This window comes from Bufo gargarizans, chromosome 5 (genome assembly GCF_014858855.1).
Source record: "Bufo gargarizans isolate SCDJY-AF-19 chromosome 5, ASM1485885v1, whole genome shotgun sequence".
NCBI classification, from domain to species: domain Eukaryota; kingdom Metazoa; phylum Chordata; class Amphibia; order Anura; family Bufonidae; genus Bufo; species Bufo gargarizans.
This window is the reverse complement of record NC_058084.1, coordinates 247,038,608-247,057,613: the sequence shown is the minus strand read 5'-3', so window position 1 is coordinate 247,057,613 and position 19,006 is coordinate 247,038,608.

Below are 19,006 nucleotides of genomic sequence, written 5' to 3'. Positions count from 1 at the left end.
TTGATACTTTACTATGCAAGCCTTCTACAAGATCATTAATAAATATATTGAAGAGAATAGGGCTCAATACTGACCCCTGAGGTACCCCACTAGTGACAGTGACCCAATCTGAGTGTGTACCGTTAATAACCACCCTCTGTTTTCTATCACTCAGCCAGTTACTTACCCACATACAGACGTTTTCTCCCAGTCCGAGCATTCTCATTTTATATACTAACCTTTTATGTGGCACAGTGTCAAATGCTTTGGAGAAGTCCAGATATACGACATCCATTGATTCGCCGCTGTCAAGTCTAGAACTTACCTCCTCATACAAAAATAATTAAATTCGTTTGGCATGACCGATCCCTCATGAAACCATGCTGATATAGTGTTATTTGCTTATTTCCGTTGAGATGCTCTAACATAGCATCTCTCAGAAAACCTTCAAACAGTTTACCCACAACAGATGTTAAACTTACCGGTCTATAGTTTCAAGGCTCTGTTTTTGGACCCTTTTGAATATTGGCACCACATTTGCCATGCGCCAATCCTGTGGGACATTCCCTGTCAGTATAGAGTCCGCAAATATCAGAAATAAGGATCTGGTTATGACTTTACTTAATTCCCTTAGGATACAGGGGGTGTATGCCATCCGGTCCTAGCGATTTTGTCTATTTTAATCTTTTTAAGTCCCTGATGTACTTCTTCCTGGGTCAGATAGGGCTTTATCTGCTTTATACACCAAACAATGATTGTCTTTTAAAGTAGATTTAAAATGTATATTTCCTTTACTTTTACGGCAATAAACAACTTATTGAAAGAAATCAAAAATGTGCAGCGGGAGCAGTGCGAACGCATAAAAAAGTTGAGGGCGCAGCTGCTGAAAAGGGTGAGGGATGAGCTGACCCTAGCAGAGGAGGCCAACAAAAAGGCCATGGATGGACTGATCCAAAAGATCAAAGAAATTAGGGCTGGACGGATGCGTTCGGGGCCGCTTGTGAGAGCCTTTAAACGGAACTCACAAGCGGAGCACCAAACGCTAGTGTGAAAGTAACCTTAGTAAGCTGTAGGTCGTGTGTTGCTAATGCTAAATATTGTTCTGACATGCATGCAATATGAAATAAAATACAGTGCTGTAATACAATATTACTTACAGTGAGAATAATTTCTTCTTCATCCTTTTGAAATCGAATTTTGCCCATTTTCGATCGCCGATTTTAAGACAGAAAACTCCACTGGAAGCAATGCAAAACCAAAACCAAAACCAGGGCACATGTCACGTGACACGATTACGTCACTCATAAGATCGATTCCTCATGTGATCATTCATAACGTTCCCGCTTTTCGGGTAGAAATCGGGAATTCAAATAACAAGATCGATTCCACCCTGCTTCTTGCAATAATATACGTAAAAAGTTGAAATCGCAATTCGATTATTATAACTTGAATTAATCGAATTGCGATTTCAACTTAACACTGCTATATTCCATATTAAACTAATTCTAGCCTAATATGGAATATAGCAGTGTTAAGTTTAAATCACAATTCGATTAAGTCAAGTGATAATAATCGAATTGCGATTTCAACTTTTTACGTATATTTTTAATATTACTCTAACTTCGTCTTCTAGAATATTCATAATATTCTAAAAGACGAAGTTAGAGCAATATTACAAACTTTCGTAAAATACACATATAGAGTACTTTACAAAATTTTGTAATATTGCTCTAACTTCGACTTTTAGAATATATGAAGCTCCCATCATCCAGAAACACCTCTGTACCTCCAGGTAGGCATATTATATCTGGATGTAACCGTATGGTAGAAAATATCAGTAAATTATTAGATTTTCATTTAAAACCTATTGTTGAAACCTTACCCTCATATGTTAGGGATACATCTGATTTTTTTACAAAACATACAGGGAATTGTCTTAGAGGAGGACACCTTAACACTCTGATGGTCTGCAGGCAGTGGAATTTTTTCTTTCTGCCAGTAATATGTCAAGGGAATTTGTTTCCTTTTTGTTACAGCTTCAAAATTTTGTTCTTACTAGGAACTTCTTTTCCTTCAATAGGTCCTTCTTCCTGCAGCTCCAGGGGACCGCTATGGGGGCGGCTTGTGCGCCCTCGTATGCAAATCGGTTCCTGGGGCTGTGGGAGAGGGACCTTTTCCTGTCAGACAGACACACCATCATGGACCGCGCCATTCTTTGGGCACGGTACATTGATGACGTCTTCTTGATCTGGCAGGGAACTGAGGGACAATTACATAAGTTCTTCAAGTTATTAAACAGCAATTCTAGGAACATTAAACTTACTTATACGTATCATAAGCAGAGAGTGGATTTTTTAGATGTATCCGCCATCTGGGAGTCACATTAGGACAGATGTCTACCATAAGGAGACTGCTGTAAATGCATACTTACATGCAACCTCTTTACATCCCAGAAACACGATCAATGCTATTCCAGTTGGTCAATTCCTACACATACGTCGGATATGTTCTAATGATGTGACTTTTGAAAAACAAGCCAGTGATTTGAAGAATCACTTTCTTAGAAGAGGCTACAGCCATCGATCTATTAAGAAAGCATATTGGAGAGCAAAGACACAGAAACAAGTAGATATATTACAATCAAAAAGGGACAAAGTACCCGATAATAAAATCAGGCATGCAACTACATACCATTCTCGTTGGGAGGAAATGAGGAAAATCTTGGCTGAATATTGGCCTATATTATTGACAGATCCTATTTTGGAGAAACTTTTATCCACATGACCTTTGATCGTGGCCCTTAGAGCAAACACACTATGTGATAATCTAGTCAAGAGCCATCTTCAACCGTTACCTCCCCAACATTTTGTTGGACAAGGTACAGCAAAAATTTGTTTTAGACCTTGCGGCAGATGTGTCACATGCTTTAATATGTAGGGGGCAGATGTCTTTGTGGATTCTTCTAGGCAGAAGTCCTTTAAAATTAATCACTTTCTTATGTGCTCAAGCTCCAGGGTGATCTATTACGTGTCATGCCCATGTTTCAAAATATATGTGGGTTTGACAACACGCGAATTGAAAGTTTGTGTATGTGAACATGTAAAAGACATTATCAACGCATTATCAAATCATTATCAAACCAATTGCTAGACATTTTAAAGAATTTCATTCATGCAATTCAATATTCTTAAAGGTAAGAGGGATTGACTGTGTTCAAGTTGATTTACGTGCAGGCAATGTATCCAAGAAGCAAGCTCAAAAGGAGAGCCGGTGGATTTGGACTCTTGTGACTTTACGTCCCAGGGGTCTAAATGAAAATTTGGGTTTCTCGTCATTCCTTTAATCGCTGGGGCCACGACTGTGAATCCTCAGTAATTTTACATTTTTTAACATTCTATTTTGTTATTTAATATGTTTTCTCTTTCCCTCATAGGATGTGATATTTATTTATTTATTTACCAATCTGGCGTTTCAGCGTTGTGTGGACTTCTTTTTTGAATCATGATCCTTTCCCCTGACTGGGCATTTTCATATTTTGGGACAGCAGGAATTCATCATCTAACATCTTTCCTCATTCATTTATATATTTATGAATTTTTTCACGTGGTCATGATGGTGCTCAAACCCAAGTCTTTATTCTGTATATCCATCACCTTATCTAGTATGCACTTCACTCATGTTTTTCAAATATATCACTTGTTTTCCCATTGCAATTTTTAACTTTTTATCACTTGCGTACACCTTTGTGCACAATTTTTGGATAATATGTGAATGTGTTATGTTACACTTTTTAGCATTTCTTTCCTTTTTTGTTCCCCTTCCTTTCCCTTCTTCTCTTATCCCTCTCCCCCTCCCCTTTTATCTCCCCTCTTTTCCCTTCATATTTATGAAATATATATTCTTTACCTATATATTCCTTCACATTGCATTATTAACTTTATCAGGGTATTTATTTATAATTATGTATTATTGTGGACTTTATGTACTCCTCCCTCACTTTTCTCCCTTCCTTCCTTTTCCCCCTCCCTTCCTTTTTCCCTCTCCCTCTCCCCTTTCATCTTCTGTCCCCTTCTTTCCCTCCTCCTCTCCCCCTGTCTTCCCCCCTTTTTGTCCCTTGTTTATGAACTATATGTTTTTTCACTTATTTATATATTTTTACATATTATATTTATTATTAACTTTTTATGTATTGTCATGGATTTCATGTGTCTAATTTATAATCAGCATTTATAATCATGTATATTTAGAAGGGGATTAGGTACTATTTTTTTGTCATGTATGTGGATATTGTAAGGAAATTATGTCTGTATCCACACACGTTCACATATATGTATTAATTCAGCCTTATATGCTTGTATTAAAGTATACAGAGTTCTTCTTTAAAGGAAGTAACAACAAGGTCTAGTAACACAAGCTAACAGGAAATGGCTGTCTGAAGCTCAAAACCGCATGGCTAGAAAGAGATATGCATGCTTTGCAAAAGAATGCCACATTTATGAAGAAGGTACCTGGAGAGAGAATTGCTGAATGCATGACATCATAACTGCAGAAACATATATACTCATATATACCTTTGTACGCATATATCTAACATGTGCATTAGACATTTACTGTAATATGGGTTATATAAGCATCTTTTATATTGACGTTCATCTTTGGTTTAGATAAGTGAAGGATGTTTTATCAGATAAATGTTGGTACAAAATAAACCAGGATGATTCTGCGAAATATTTGAACAGAGCGAAGGTTGACAAACATGGTGGTTAGATATCTAAATTCTAAGAATTATAAATGCGTCACATATGTACCTTGTTTCTAGGAAATTATCATGACTTTTTTTTACTTTGGCTGTATAAAGATGAAATTGATCAATTCGTTACCTGATTGGATTAAACTTAGGGGAGGTATATGCTAATTTTGTGGTTTGAAGCTATAAATTTTCTACGATGTCAAAATAAAGGAGCAACCATTTTATACCTATCAACGTGTATTGGTCTTCAGTGGTTGTCCGGCCGGTGATTCACCCACAGACAAACCAGGGGCTCCTTTCAATTGGTAGCAGAGGATGGTTCACTGACTATCCAGGTGAGTAATAATTTCTGCCACTATTTGTGTTGGTTGGAATGTTTCTCTCCTGGATATGGTAGGAGAACTGAAACACAGATAGAGGCAGACAGTTTAGAACATGGAACACCCTGGCAACCTCCACCCCTAGAATATCTGGAGTAATCCAACCCCTGACAGAGGGATTTTCCAAACTCACTCTAACACCGGAGCAACGACTTCAAGTGTAAACAAAATAGACTTCATTAATGATAAATGCACCGAAGGAAGTTCTATGGGTATAAATGGGACGACAGTTATACATAAGGTGACAGCACCGCTCCCGGTTTGTACTCTTACGGGGGAACTAGTGACGCACATGTCCTTCGCAGTCCTACTAGAATGCCCCGTTTGCCTATTAGGAAGGGATCTAATGGCAGCATTACAGATTTCATTAGTCTTTGACAAGAAGGGAAGATTAACAGCAACCTCAATGAAATGCGACCTGACAAACCCAAAGAGACGTGACATGAATGGGTTCTTTTTAAGCATACCAATGTCCCTGGAAAATCATCCAATCTGGGCTAAATGTAAAGACTCAGTAGTAACGATTAACTGTGAGCCCTACCGGCCCTGTTTACAATATCCATTGAGTGAGGAAAAGTTAGAGGGTATAAGGCCGCAAATTGAGAAATACTTGCAGATGGGAATTCTTAGGAAAATTGTCAGTCCCTGGAATACACCGATAAATCCCGTAAAAAAATAATAAAAAAAAAATAATGGCACATGGAGATTGGTACAGGATCTAAGGAAGGTAAACAAGGCAATTATCCTACTTCCCCCCTTGGTGGCAGACCTTACAGCTGTGTTTGGGGCCATTCCTGAGGGATCCAAATACTACACTGTAGTTGACCTCAGTAATGCGTTCTTTTCCATACCAGTGGCTTGGGATGCACAAAGTCTTTTTGCTTTTCAGTGGGCTGATGATGGTCAGGTGACTTGGACCCGTCTCCCACAAGGTTTTGGGGATAGTCCAGCAGCCTTTTCTATTGTATTAAAGGCTACATTGGAAGATTGGGAACCAAAGAGGGGATCCACCTTAATACAGTACACAGATGACCTTTAACTCTCCAATTCGGAGTTAGAAGCCTGCGAAATAGATTCACTGAGTTTATTAGACCACTTGGCAAGCAAAGGACACCTGGCCTCGAAGAAGAAAATCCAATATGCAAGTACCCAGGTAGAGTATCCGGGGTGCATAATAGAGGCAGGAGAGAGAAAGATCTCACCCGCTAGAGTCAAGGCAGTGACCTCCCTAAGCAGGCCAGGGGACAAAGCTACAATGCTGTCCTTTCTAGGGTCAATAGTGTATTGTAGGCAGTGGATTCCTGATTGCTCCCATTGGGATTCAATCCTAAGAAAAACTACACTCACAGAAGCACCAAAGGTAGTGGAGTGGACAGAGGACAGAGTAGAAGCCTTTGAGAGATTGATTCGGTCCCTGACCCAAGCCCCAGCCTTGGCCCTGGCAGATTATGGAAAGCCATTCCAATTATACTGTGTGGTATCAGGAGAAACCTATGCAGCGGTTTTGACACAGACACACGGGGGAAGAAACAGGCCAGTTTCATACCTATCGAGAAAATTACCTCCTGTAGTTCTTGGAATGCCTCACTGTTTCCAAGCATTAGCAGCCGCGGCCATGTCAGTAAAAGATGCTACTAAGATAGTCCATGGAAATGTAATGGAACTTTTCACCACTCATACAGTTTTGTCCCTCCTTCAAAACATGACCACACAACACATGACAGCTCAGAGACTGTCCGGATATGAGACCATATTACTCAGTACGGCAAACCTGGTGATAAAGACATGTCCAGACACCTCACCAGTGATAAGATTTTTGCATACACTTTTGAGACTTAAGTGTGAAGGTTATGACGAACAAGTAGACCCAACACCTGAACACAGATGTGATGAAGTGATCTTGTCATGCACAACACCTAGGAAAGATTTAAAGGACACGCCACAGACTGACAGTATAGATGTTTTTGTGGATGGATCATGCACAAGACCAGATGACAGGACATATCAAACAGGTTACGCTGTGGTCATGCTCCCAAATCAAGTGATAGAAGCTGAGCCAATTGTCACAACTTCGGCACAACAAGCTGAGCTGGTAGCGCTCACAAGAGCCTGTGAAATATTCGCAGGACACAAAGTGAATATCTATACTGACAGTAGCTATGCATTTGGAACAGTGCATGATTATGCATTAATATGGAAAAATAGGGGATATATCTCAGCAGACGGGAAGCAGATAGCGAATCAGAAATATATAGATCACCTGCTACGTGCAATTCAACTGCCAGAAGCTATAAGTGTGATAAAAGTGAAAGGACACTCTGCAAAAGGAGATTATCAAGCTATGGGAAACAACTTAGCAGACAGAGCAGCGAAAATGGCAGCCAAGAGAGACACGAGAAGGGAAAGCAAGTTATTATTCATGACAGATTTTGAAAGTGAAAACTGGGTGTCAGTAGTATATCAACTTCAGAAGCAGTCTACCAGTGAGGACATCAAGTATTGGAAATCTCAGGGACTGCAGATGACAGGTACAGGTATGTGGACAAAAGATCGGATATTGGGGGTTCCTACTGCATCAGCACCGCTCCTAATATCCTATCTTCATGGTCCTGGACATTTGGGAAAACAATACATATCAGAACATTACAAGTCACTGTTCTGTACACACCAATTGCAAAGATTGATAGACGATCTGGTCGACTCATGCATGACTTGTGCACAGAATAATGTTCAAGGAAAAGCACACGGAAGACATGGGAATCTACCACCCCTTACAGGCCCTCTGCAAGATTTGCAGATGGATTACACACACATGCCAAAGCAACCCGGGAATATAAGATATCTCCTTGTAATAGTCTGTAGGTTCTCCGGATGGTGTGTAGCCATACCTACTTCAGGAGAAACAGCTGGTGTGACAGCTAGGGCATTGATAAATCAATGGATTTCACTGTATGGACTCCCTCGGGTAATTCATTCAGATCAGGGACCTGCTTTCCAGTCCAAACTAATACAAGAACTGACGAAGATTCTGGGTTTCCAGTGGAAGCTCAATATAGTCTATCACCCACAAAGTGCAGGAGTCGTGGAAAGAATGAACCGAACCATTAAGGATAGGTTAAAAAAGGCTACTTCAGGAACATTGAAGGATTGGCTGAAATTTCTACCCGCCATTCTCTACCAAATAAGAACGACACCAAATAAACAGACAGGGTTGTCACCTTACGAAGTGTTATTCGGTAGACCTCCTAATACCCGTGAGGAACCAGATATTGACAGTAACGTTTTTGCCTTGCAGGAGCAGTACGTGAAACATTTGGTAGGTATACGCTCGGAAAATCATGATAAGGTTGCTGTCACCTTTCCTCCTCTTTCCACAGACCCAACTCATCCATTCTTGCCCGGAGACAAAGTTCTGGTGAAACAACTGGCTGCCCGCCACAAGACTGGTCCAATATACCAAGGTCCATTTGAGGTTCTGAGAGTTGCTCGAACGGCTGTCCTTACTGACCAGAGTCCACAGTGGATACACGCCAGCCGGCACAAGACGACACCGGAAGGAGTCCTGAAGGAATTCCCCGGACAAGCATGAGTCTTTTGGACAAGATGCCTTCAAAGGAAATGACTTTGATCATACCCCCAAGCCTGCAAAGTAGATATGAGCGATGGCTAAGAGGCTATCCTAAACCACTTTGTCCAGAGGATCCAAAGACTATGCAGGACTTGTATGAGGAAGAATTCATGTTCAGGGAATATACCAATGAACTAGAGACTGAGGACTTGAAAGATCAAAACTTTCCTGAACCATTTAGTAAGCAGATGATTCAGAGAATGAAAATGGTGTGTGGTATAAGGAGTGATCATATGGAATGGGAATTCCATATGATCAAAGAGGGGATTGTAAGGAAATTATGTCTGTATCCACACACGTTCACATATATGTATTAATTCAGCCTTATATGCTTATATTAAAGTATACAGAGTTCTTCTTTAAAGGAAGTAACAACAAGGTCTAGTAACACAAGCTAACAGGAAATGGCTGTCTGAAACTCAAAACCGCATGGCTAGAAAGAGATATGCATGCTTTTCAAAAGAATGCCACATTTATGAAGAAGGTACCCGGAGAGAGAATTGCTGAATGCATATCATCATAACTGCAGAAACATATATACTCATATATACCTTTGTACGCATATATCTAACATGTGCATTAGACATTTACTGTAATATGGGTTATATAAGCATCTTTTATATTGACGTTCATCTTTGGTTTAGATAAGTGAAGGATGTTTTATCAGATAAATGTTGGTACAAAATAAACAAGGATGATTCCGCGAAATATTTGAACAGAGCGAAAGTTGACAAACATGGTGGTTAGATATCTAAATTCTAAGAATTATAAATGCGTCACATATGTACCTTGTTTCTAGGAAATTATCATGACTTTTTTTACTTTGGCTGTATAAAGATGAAATTGATCAATTCGTTACCTGATTGGATTAAACTTAGGGGAGGTATATGCTAATTTTGTGGTTTGAAGCTATAAATTTTCTACAATGTCAAAATAAAGGAGCAACCATTTTATACCTATCAACGTGTATTGGTCTTCAGTGGTTGTCCGGCCGGTGATTCACCCACAAACAAACCAGGGGCTCCTTTCAGATATTATAATACAGATGTCACATGGTTAGCACACCTTTTTCTGAGATTTCTGAGTTTGGTTATCTAATCTAAGCAAACACCTTCAATTGCTTTTCAATGGCTTTTGTCTCAAGATCAGGGCCGGCGCCACCTGTAAGACTACCTAGGCAGCTGCCTAGGGCGCAATTTAGCAGGGTTTAAAAAAAAAAGTACGGCGGCAGGCCCTCCCCCACACCAGGCGGCTGCCGCATTGCCCGGGCTGGTGCGTCTATAATTGTGCAGTGCCCGGGCGCAGCCTGAAGAGAGGGACTGACAGGAGGGAAGCGCCTCTAATGTAGCAAGGCCGAGCTCTGTTTGGTCCGCGGTACAGGAGCTTTTGTTTCCTGTACCTGGCCGGACTGACAGGAAGTGCTCACTTAGTGTGCAGCTCGGCCACGAACAGAGCTCGGCCACGCTACACTAGAGGTGGGGGGGAGTAAATGAGAGTGACAAGGGAGGGGGGGGGGATAAATGAGAGTGACAAAGGAGGGGGGAGTAAATGAGAGTGACAAGGGAGGGGGGAGTAAATGAGAGTGACAAGTGGGGGTAAATGAGAGTGACAAGGGAGGGGGGGAGTAAATGAGAGTGACAAGGGAGGGGGGAGTAAATGAGAGTGACAAGGGGGGAGTAAATGAGAGTGACAAGGGAGTGGGGGGAGTAAATGAGAGTGACAAGGGAGGGGGGAGTAAATGAGAGTGACAAGGGAGGGGGGAGTAAATAAGAGCGACAAGGGAGAGGGGGGAGTAAATGAGAGTGACAAGGGAGGGGGGAGTAAATGAGAGTGACAAGGGAGAGGGGGGAGTAAATTTGAGTGACAAGGGAAGGGGGAAGTAAATGAGAGTGACAAGGGAGAGGGGGGAGTAAATTTGAGTGACAAGGGAAGGGGGAAGTAAATGAGAGTGACAAGGGAGGGGGGAGTAAATGAGAGTGACGGGGGAGTAAATGAGAGTGACAAGGGAGGGGGAGTAAATGAGAGTGACAAGGGAGGGGGGAGTAAATGAGAGTGACAAGGGGCGAGTAAATGAGAGTGACAAGGGAGGGGGGAGTAAATGAGAGTGACAAGGGGTGAGTAAATGAGAGTGACAAGGGAGGGGGGAGTAAATTGAGTGACAAGGGAGGGGGGAGTAAATCAGAGTGACAAGGGAGGGGGGAGTAAATCAGAGTGACAAGCAAGGGGGGGGGGAATGAGAGTGACAAGGGAGGGGGGGAAGAGAGCGACAAGGGACCGAGGGGGGGAGAAGAGAGTGACAAGGGAGGGGGGAAGAGAGTGACAAGGGAGGGATTGGGAAGAAGAGAGTGACAAGGGAGGGGGAGAAAAGTGTGACAAGGGAGGGAGGGGGGAGAAGAGTGTGAACAGGGAGGAGGGAAGAGTGTGACAAGGGAGGGGGGGAGAAGAGAGTAACAAGGGAGGGAGGGGGGAGAAGAGTGTGACAAGGGAGGGAGGGGGGGAGAAGAGTGTGGCAAGGGAGGGAGGGGGGAGAAGAGTATGACAAGGGAGGGATGGGGGGAGAAGAGTGTGACAAGGGAGGGAGGGGGGGAGAAGAGTGTGACAAGGGAGGGGGGAAGAGTGTGACAAGGGAGGGGGTGGGAGAAGAGAGTGACAAGGGAGGGAGGGGGAGAAGAGAGTGACAAGGAAGTCCCCAGAGCCAGACCAAGAGCGAGACTGCAGCCAGAGACCAGATCATCTTATTGTCCTGGTGGTAAGTAGACAATGCAATATCTTTATTATTAAATTGTTTAGTTATTAATACTACATTGGAAACTAATTTACCTCACATTAAGGCTCCATTCACACGTCCGCAACGTGTTTTGTGGATGCACGGAGGCACGGATCCGCAAAACACGGAAAGCGGCAATGTGCGTTCTGCATTTTGAGGACCGCACATTGCCGGCACTAATAAAATATGCCTCTTCTTGTCCGCAATTGCGGACAAGAATAGGACATGTTCTATTTTTTTGCAGAAAGAAAGTGCGGACCCGGAAGTGAGGATCCGCAATTCCGTGTCCGGACAACACATTGTGCTGCCCCATAGGAATGAATGGGTCCGCAATTCCGTTCCGCAAAATGCAGAATGAAATTACGGACGTGAATGGAGCCTAAAAGGACACTATAGTCCCAGAACCACTACAGTTTAATGTAGTGGTACTGGTGTCTATAGCCTGTTCCTGCAGAGAAAAGACACTGTGCAGTACTGGTGTTAAAGGAGCACTATAGTGCCAGGAAAACAAACTCATTTTCCTGGCACTATATAGTTGTTAGGAGTGGGGCACCCTCGTGTCCCCCTCCCACTGGGCTAAAGGGGTTAAAACCCCTTCAGCCACTTATCTTTCTCTAGCGCCGACACTGGGAACTCTTCTCCCCGATTCTCCTCTCAGCTGCGCATGCACATGCATTCAAAACTATGTTCCGCTAGTGTTGAGCGCGAATATTTGAATATCAATTTTTTTTTGCGAATATCGGCACTTCGCTAATTCGCGAATATTTTGAATATAGTGATATAAATTAGATATTTTGAATATTCTTTTTTTTTTTTTTTTATTGTTATATTTTTTTCCTTCCCACTTCCCTGAAGTTGTTCTTACCTGTCCTTTGGATTCCTGGCTTCCTGGCTGCTCCAGTCAGTGCCCATTGCCGCTTCTGCCGACTTCCGTGCTCATGGAGCGTCCCCATCACCATGGGAACATCTCCATATACTAGAATGTACTGTCGGATTTGAGAATTGCGTTGAAATCACAATTCGATTATTTCAAGTTATAATAATCGAATTTCGATTTTAACTTAAAGGCTACTCTCCTATTGAAATAGCAATGCGATTAATTCAAGTTATAATAATCAAATTTCGATTTTAACTTAGCACTTAATTCTAGCCTAATATGGAATATAGCAGTGCTAAGTTAAAAATCGAAATTCGATTATTATAACTTGAATTAATCGAATTGCGATTTCAACTTGGACCTGGTTTACTATGGTTGGCTTGGTAGAATTAGCGAATATGATGAATGTATTCGTCATATTCCACAAAACGAATATAACAAATGTATTCGTCATATTCCACAAAACGAAGATAACAAAGTATTCTGCATCTTCGTTTTAGCTACCTATTCATCAACTTCGCTAATTCTAGCAATCATATAGGAAAGTTTACTATAGAGACAGCTAAGTTTAATTCGCTATGCGATTATATGACTGCTTTAAAAAATATATATATATAATAGAATAATTATAATACCTGATAATTATTATAATTATTCTATTTATAAAAAAAAGCTAAGTAATATAATCGCATAGCAAATTAAACTTAGCTGTCTCTATAGTAAACTTTCCTATATGATTGCTAGAATTAGCGAAGTTGATGAATAGGTAGCTAAAACGAAGATGCAGAATACTTCATTATCTTCGTTTTGTGGAATATGACGAATACATTTGTTATATTCGTTTTGTGGAATATGACGAATACATTCGTCATATTCGCTAATTCTACCAAGCCAACCATAGTAAACCAGGTCCAAGTTGAAATCGCAATTCGATTAATTTAAGTTATAATAATCGAATTTCGATTTTAACTTAGCACTGCTATATTCCATATTAGGCTAGAATTAACGAATATGGAATATAGCAGTGCTAAGTTAAAATCGAAATTCGATTATTATAACTTGAATTAATCGCATTGCTATTTCAATAGGAGAGTAGACGGATATTTGATTTAGACGAATATAAAACAAATATTCTATCAAATATTCGCGAATTTTGTCGAAATCGAATATGGCACCTGCCACTCATCACTATGTTCTGCGTCTTCCCACTGTAATTTTCACAGTTAGAATCGCAGAAGCACCTCTAGCGGTTGTCAGGCAGACAGCTACAAGAAGCTTGATTAACCCTAAGGGAAACATAGCAGTTCTTTTAATTTAAATGCTGAGAAAGGGGTAGAACATATGTGATGTCATGATATGGGCAGATCATCTTATAAGGAGGGGGCAATTTTTATCTTGCCTAGGGCGGCAAAAATCCTTGCATTGGCCCTGGTCAAGATAATGAAATGAGTTTAGAAATTTGAGTTAACAGCGGGAGTGCTAACCATGGTACATCTGTATATCTTATAACTACATGTTGATTTTCTTGAAGTGTCCACACATGCATTGATGCAAATAGCCAGTGAGTGTGATCCACTACTAACTGATTAATGTTGTTTCTTTTCCTCAGCTGTGACGTGGGCGCGTGGTGCATGGCGCCGCGCCTGGCACCTCTCGCCTGTGTGTCTTTACGCCGAGACTGTCCCATCACATGACTTTGTCATGTGCTTGACGGCGTGGTGGCGGGATGTCGGACGGGAGGAGAGCGGGGCGCGGTTTGGCTGGGGCTCTACGCGCCGATACACACACAAGTGGGGATAAGTATAATTATTTTCAAACATCCGATTGGTGGGAGGGGCATTTAAATATGTGATTCACAGTGATGGCGTTACCCCCGGACGAAGACACACCGAAACGCGCGTCTGGGTAACGCCATCCTGGTTGGTGCAGCACACTGTCATTATCAGGTGAGTCTCTGTTTTTTTAGCCCTATTGGCATTGGGTATAGGTGATTTCTTATACTCAGTTTCCACTGTGAATTTATTTTAGTCTATGCACTTTAGCACATGTATGTGTTTTTTTAATACCATAGCCATATGGCCAATGTCATTGAGACTCATCTTGTATATCTTTTATATGTATAATTCATTATATATCTAATTGTTTGGTAATTATATTACATTTAGATATGCTTGTTCTATTTTGACAAGTGTGCAGCGCCAGGATGGCGCTTTTTCTGTCACTCTCACAAATTTTTTAACGGCTTATTATATATATTTTAATCATGTTACAATAAAAATTATATTTTTATAATGGTACTGTGTAATCTCTGTTTTCTGTTTATTTGCTTGATATAATTTTCAATAGATGGCTCTGCAAAAACTGAAATGGAAGACATATGGATGCATTTCCGAAGGTGTTCCTTTTTTTTGCGGACCCATTGACTTGAATGCAGCCACAGAACTTGATTTGTGGGCAATAATAGGACATGTTCTATCTTTCAACGGAACGGAAAAACGGAAATACGGAAATTGAATGCATACGGAGTACATTCAGTTTTTTTTGCGCAACCATTGAATTGAATGGTTCCGTATACAGACCGCATACGGAACGCAAAAAAACAGCCCATAAAAATAAAAGGGAAAAAAAACGGTCATGTGAAAGAGGCCTTACATAGTGGGCTCTGTCCAATTGCACATTGTCTTTTACATTTTTCTGTAAAATTTCATGACAAAACTCCATCTATCACAGACTAGTGTATATGTTATTTTGCACCGCTCACTATTGCATTGTAGTGGACTACATTTGAGCATTTTCTCTTAAAAATTATTTGGGAAATTGTATTACAAATAATTGATACATCACAAACTAGTGTACTTGATGTTTTGTTGTGCATCACTCTCTTACTAACCCTCGTACTGGTGTAAAATTGAGAATTAGCCAACATATACTGCTTGCAGGACATGTCTGAGCCCGAGCACCGCGCCAAGGTTTCTCAAGTAGCTCGGGGTCCTAACTCTAAACCTACCTGGGCCGTATGGGCAATACCAGGAGTCAGTGGGCGAATTACAGAAGCGCAAGGTCCGACTCAAAGTAATCTCCCAGTAACCTCCAGCATGTGACCATGCATACAATGGGAGGAGGCAGAGAGCTCTGAGCCCCACCCAAGACTGGCTGATATATCCCGGTCCTCACATGTGCTCAACCCCATATGCAGTGGTGCATCTATACTGGGGGGGGGGGGGTCAGATCCTGCACTTGTGGCCCGCTGCTAATGGCAATCCCCAGCAAAAATGCATACAATGGAGGATGCCTGCAGCGGATCACCCACTGGTCCTGGTATTGCCCATATGGCCCAGGTAGGTTTAGCGTTAGGTCCCGAGCTACTTGAGAAACCTTGGCTGGTGCTTGGGCTCAGACATGTCCTCCAAGCAGGATATGTTGGCTAATTCTCAATTTTACACCATTATGAGGGTTAGTAAGACCACAGAGTGCACCTGTCTTTGTTTTTGTTATATTATTTTAACTGTTTATCACATACACACATTTGCTATCCTGTGTAGGATGTCCATTGTGGTACTTGTGGTCCGCTGCAGGCATCCTCCATTGTATGCATTTTTGCTGAGGATTGCCATTAGCAGCGGGCCACAAGTGCAGGATCTTCCCCCCATCCTGTACAGATGCACCACTGCATATGGGGTTGAGCACTTCCTGCTTTTTAATACAACGCCAATTTGTAGTTTGTATTTAGAATTTTTTGGAGGTTTAGAAACTCCTAGTCTGAATGTGCCTTTATTTCCATCCACAGGCAGCATTCTGGTGCACATGTGAGGCCCGGGCTATATCAGCCAGCCTTGGGTGGGGCGCATTGGGTGGCGATCCCATTTGATGCATGGTCACATGCTGGAGGTTACTGGGAGATTGCTTTGAGTCGGACCATGAGCTCCTGTAATTTGCCCACTGGCTCCTGGTATTGCCCATATTGCCTAGGTAGGTTTAGCATTAGGTCCCGAGCTACTTGAGCAGCGGGCCACAAGGGCAGGATCTGACCCCCCTGTATAGATGCACCACTGCATATATGGGGTTGAGCACTACCTGCTTTTTAATACCATGTCAATTTGTAGTTCACATCACTCTGTCACATTGTAGTGGACTCTGTTGATTTTTGCATTTTGTTTTAAAAATATTAAGCAAAGACTAGTGTACCTGACATGATGTGTTGTTGTGCATAACTCACTGTAAAGGCTCATGCACATAACCGTATGTATTTAGCGGTCCGCAAAAAATGGATTTGAAAAAAATACGGATGACATCCTTGTGCATTCCTTATTTTTTGGAACAGAACAGCTGGCCCCTAATAGAACAGTACTATCCTTGTATGTAATGCGGACAATAATAAGGCATGTTTTTTTTTTTTTGTGGAATGGAATTACGGACATACAGAAACGGAATGCACACAAAGTAACTTCCTTTTTTTTGTGGACCCATTGAAGTGAATGGTTCCGCATACGGTCCACCAAAAAAACTAAAAAACGGAATGGACACAGAAAGAAAATACATTCATATGCATGAGCCTTTATATTGCAGTGGACTCTGCCTAGCAATACAGTGTGACTTCTGATAGTTTAAATAGGCTTCAGAATAAATTATCTGGTGAACGGCAGAGTGGCAAAGGGTGGGTTAACAGTAAACAAAAGACCCCTGTCATGTCATCTACAAGTGAGAATGCAGGCAGCTGGACTAATAAATGTTGCTCCATAGGTGTGTGTCATGGAACCATGAACCAGACGTACAACAGAGATGAGTGGAAATAAGAAGGCTTTATTGGAAATCAAGCCGTAGCAAAAGTCCAAACGGATGGCTAAACCGAAGCAGGGTCTTGCGTAGACAGAGGTCAGGAACCAGGAGGGTGGTCAGACGAAGCCAGGATCAGGAACCAACGGGGTAGTCAGACGAAGCCAGGATCAGGAACCAACGGGGTAGTCAGACGAAGCCAGGATCAGGAACCAACGGGGTAGTCAGACGAGGCCAGGATCAGGAACCAGAAGCAGCAGCAGTCTTAGAAGCATGTGAACACAGGAGGACCAAGCAAGGAACTGAAGCCACAGACCTTCTATATATATGAGCTAGGCATCCAGCTCCTCCCAGTGGGAAGGAGGAGCCGCAGGGTGGGAGGCTACAAGAAACCCAGAAACCAAGATGGCCGCCAGCACATGTCAAACGAAGGAGAACAGTGAGAAGGTAAGACCATGACAGTACCTCCCCCTCAAGGGCCCCTCCTCCGCGGAGTAAGGAACGGTTTCAGAGGGAAGCGTGCGTGGAAGGCTCGGAGCAACGCAGGAGCATGGACATCTGCGGAGGGAACCCAGGAACGCTCCTCTGGACCATAACCACGCCAATGGACCGAAAACTGCAACCGACCGCGGACCAGGCGTGAGTCCAGGATATTTCTCACCTCATATTCCTCACGATTGCCCACTTGGACCGGACGGGGCCGAGGAACCGAGGAAGTGAAACGATTACACACCAATGGCTTCAACAGGGAGACATGAAACACGTTGGAGATCCGCATGCCAGGAGGAAGCGCAAGGGCATAGGCTACCGGGTTTACCCTGTGAAGCACTCGGAAGGGACCAACAAAGCGAGGCGCCAGCTTGGGAGTGGGCACTCGAAGGTTGAGGTTGCGGGTGGACAACCATACACGGTCTCCGACCTGGTAGGAAGGAGCGGGCGCTCGTCTGCGATTAGCCTGGAGTCTCTGGCGTTGCGCAGAGACCTCAAGGGACCTCTGGATCTGTACCCAAGAAGTACGTAGGACGGAAAGGTGATCCTCCACAGCCGGAGTATCCTGGGGAGAGAATACCTCCGGTAACACGGCAGGTTGGAACCCATAATTGGCCATGAAGGGAGACGTCCCAGAGGAAGAGTTCACCGCCGTGTTCCTGGCAAACTCAGCCCAAGGCAGGAGGTCAACCCAATTGTCTTGGTGATCGGAGACATAGCAACGAAGGAATTGCTCCAAGGCCTGATTGGATCGTTCTGCGGCCCCATTGGACTGAGGGTGGTAGGCCGAGGAGAAAGAGAGATGAATCCCCAACTGGGAGCAAAAGGCGCGCCAGAACCTGGACACAAACTGACTCCCCCGATCCGACACAATCTCCTTGGGCAAACCGTGCAACCGGAAGACCTCCCTGGCAAAAATCGAGGCCAACTCTTGTGCAGAGGGTAACTTCTTGAGAGGAACACAGTGGCACATTTTGGAAAACCGATCCACAATCATGAGAATGACCGTATGGCCTCGGGATGCAGGGAGGTCCACAATGAAATCCATCCCCCGGTGTGACCATGGACGCTCCCCGGTGGCTATGGGTTGCAAAAGGCCCAACGGAAGGTGCCGAGGGGACTTACTCTGGGCACAAACGGAGCATGCCGCTACATATGCGGCGATGTCGGAACGTAGAGAAGGCCACCAGAACAGACGTGAAACCGCCCAGGACAGCTGATTCTTTCCAGGGTGCCCCGCGGCCTTGGAGTTATGGTAGGTTCGCAACAACCGAGTGCGCAACTCCTCAGGCACAAAACATCTGCCGTTGGGTCTCCCAGAGGGAGCACCAGATTGAGCCGCCAAAATCTGCTCACCCAGAGG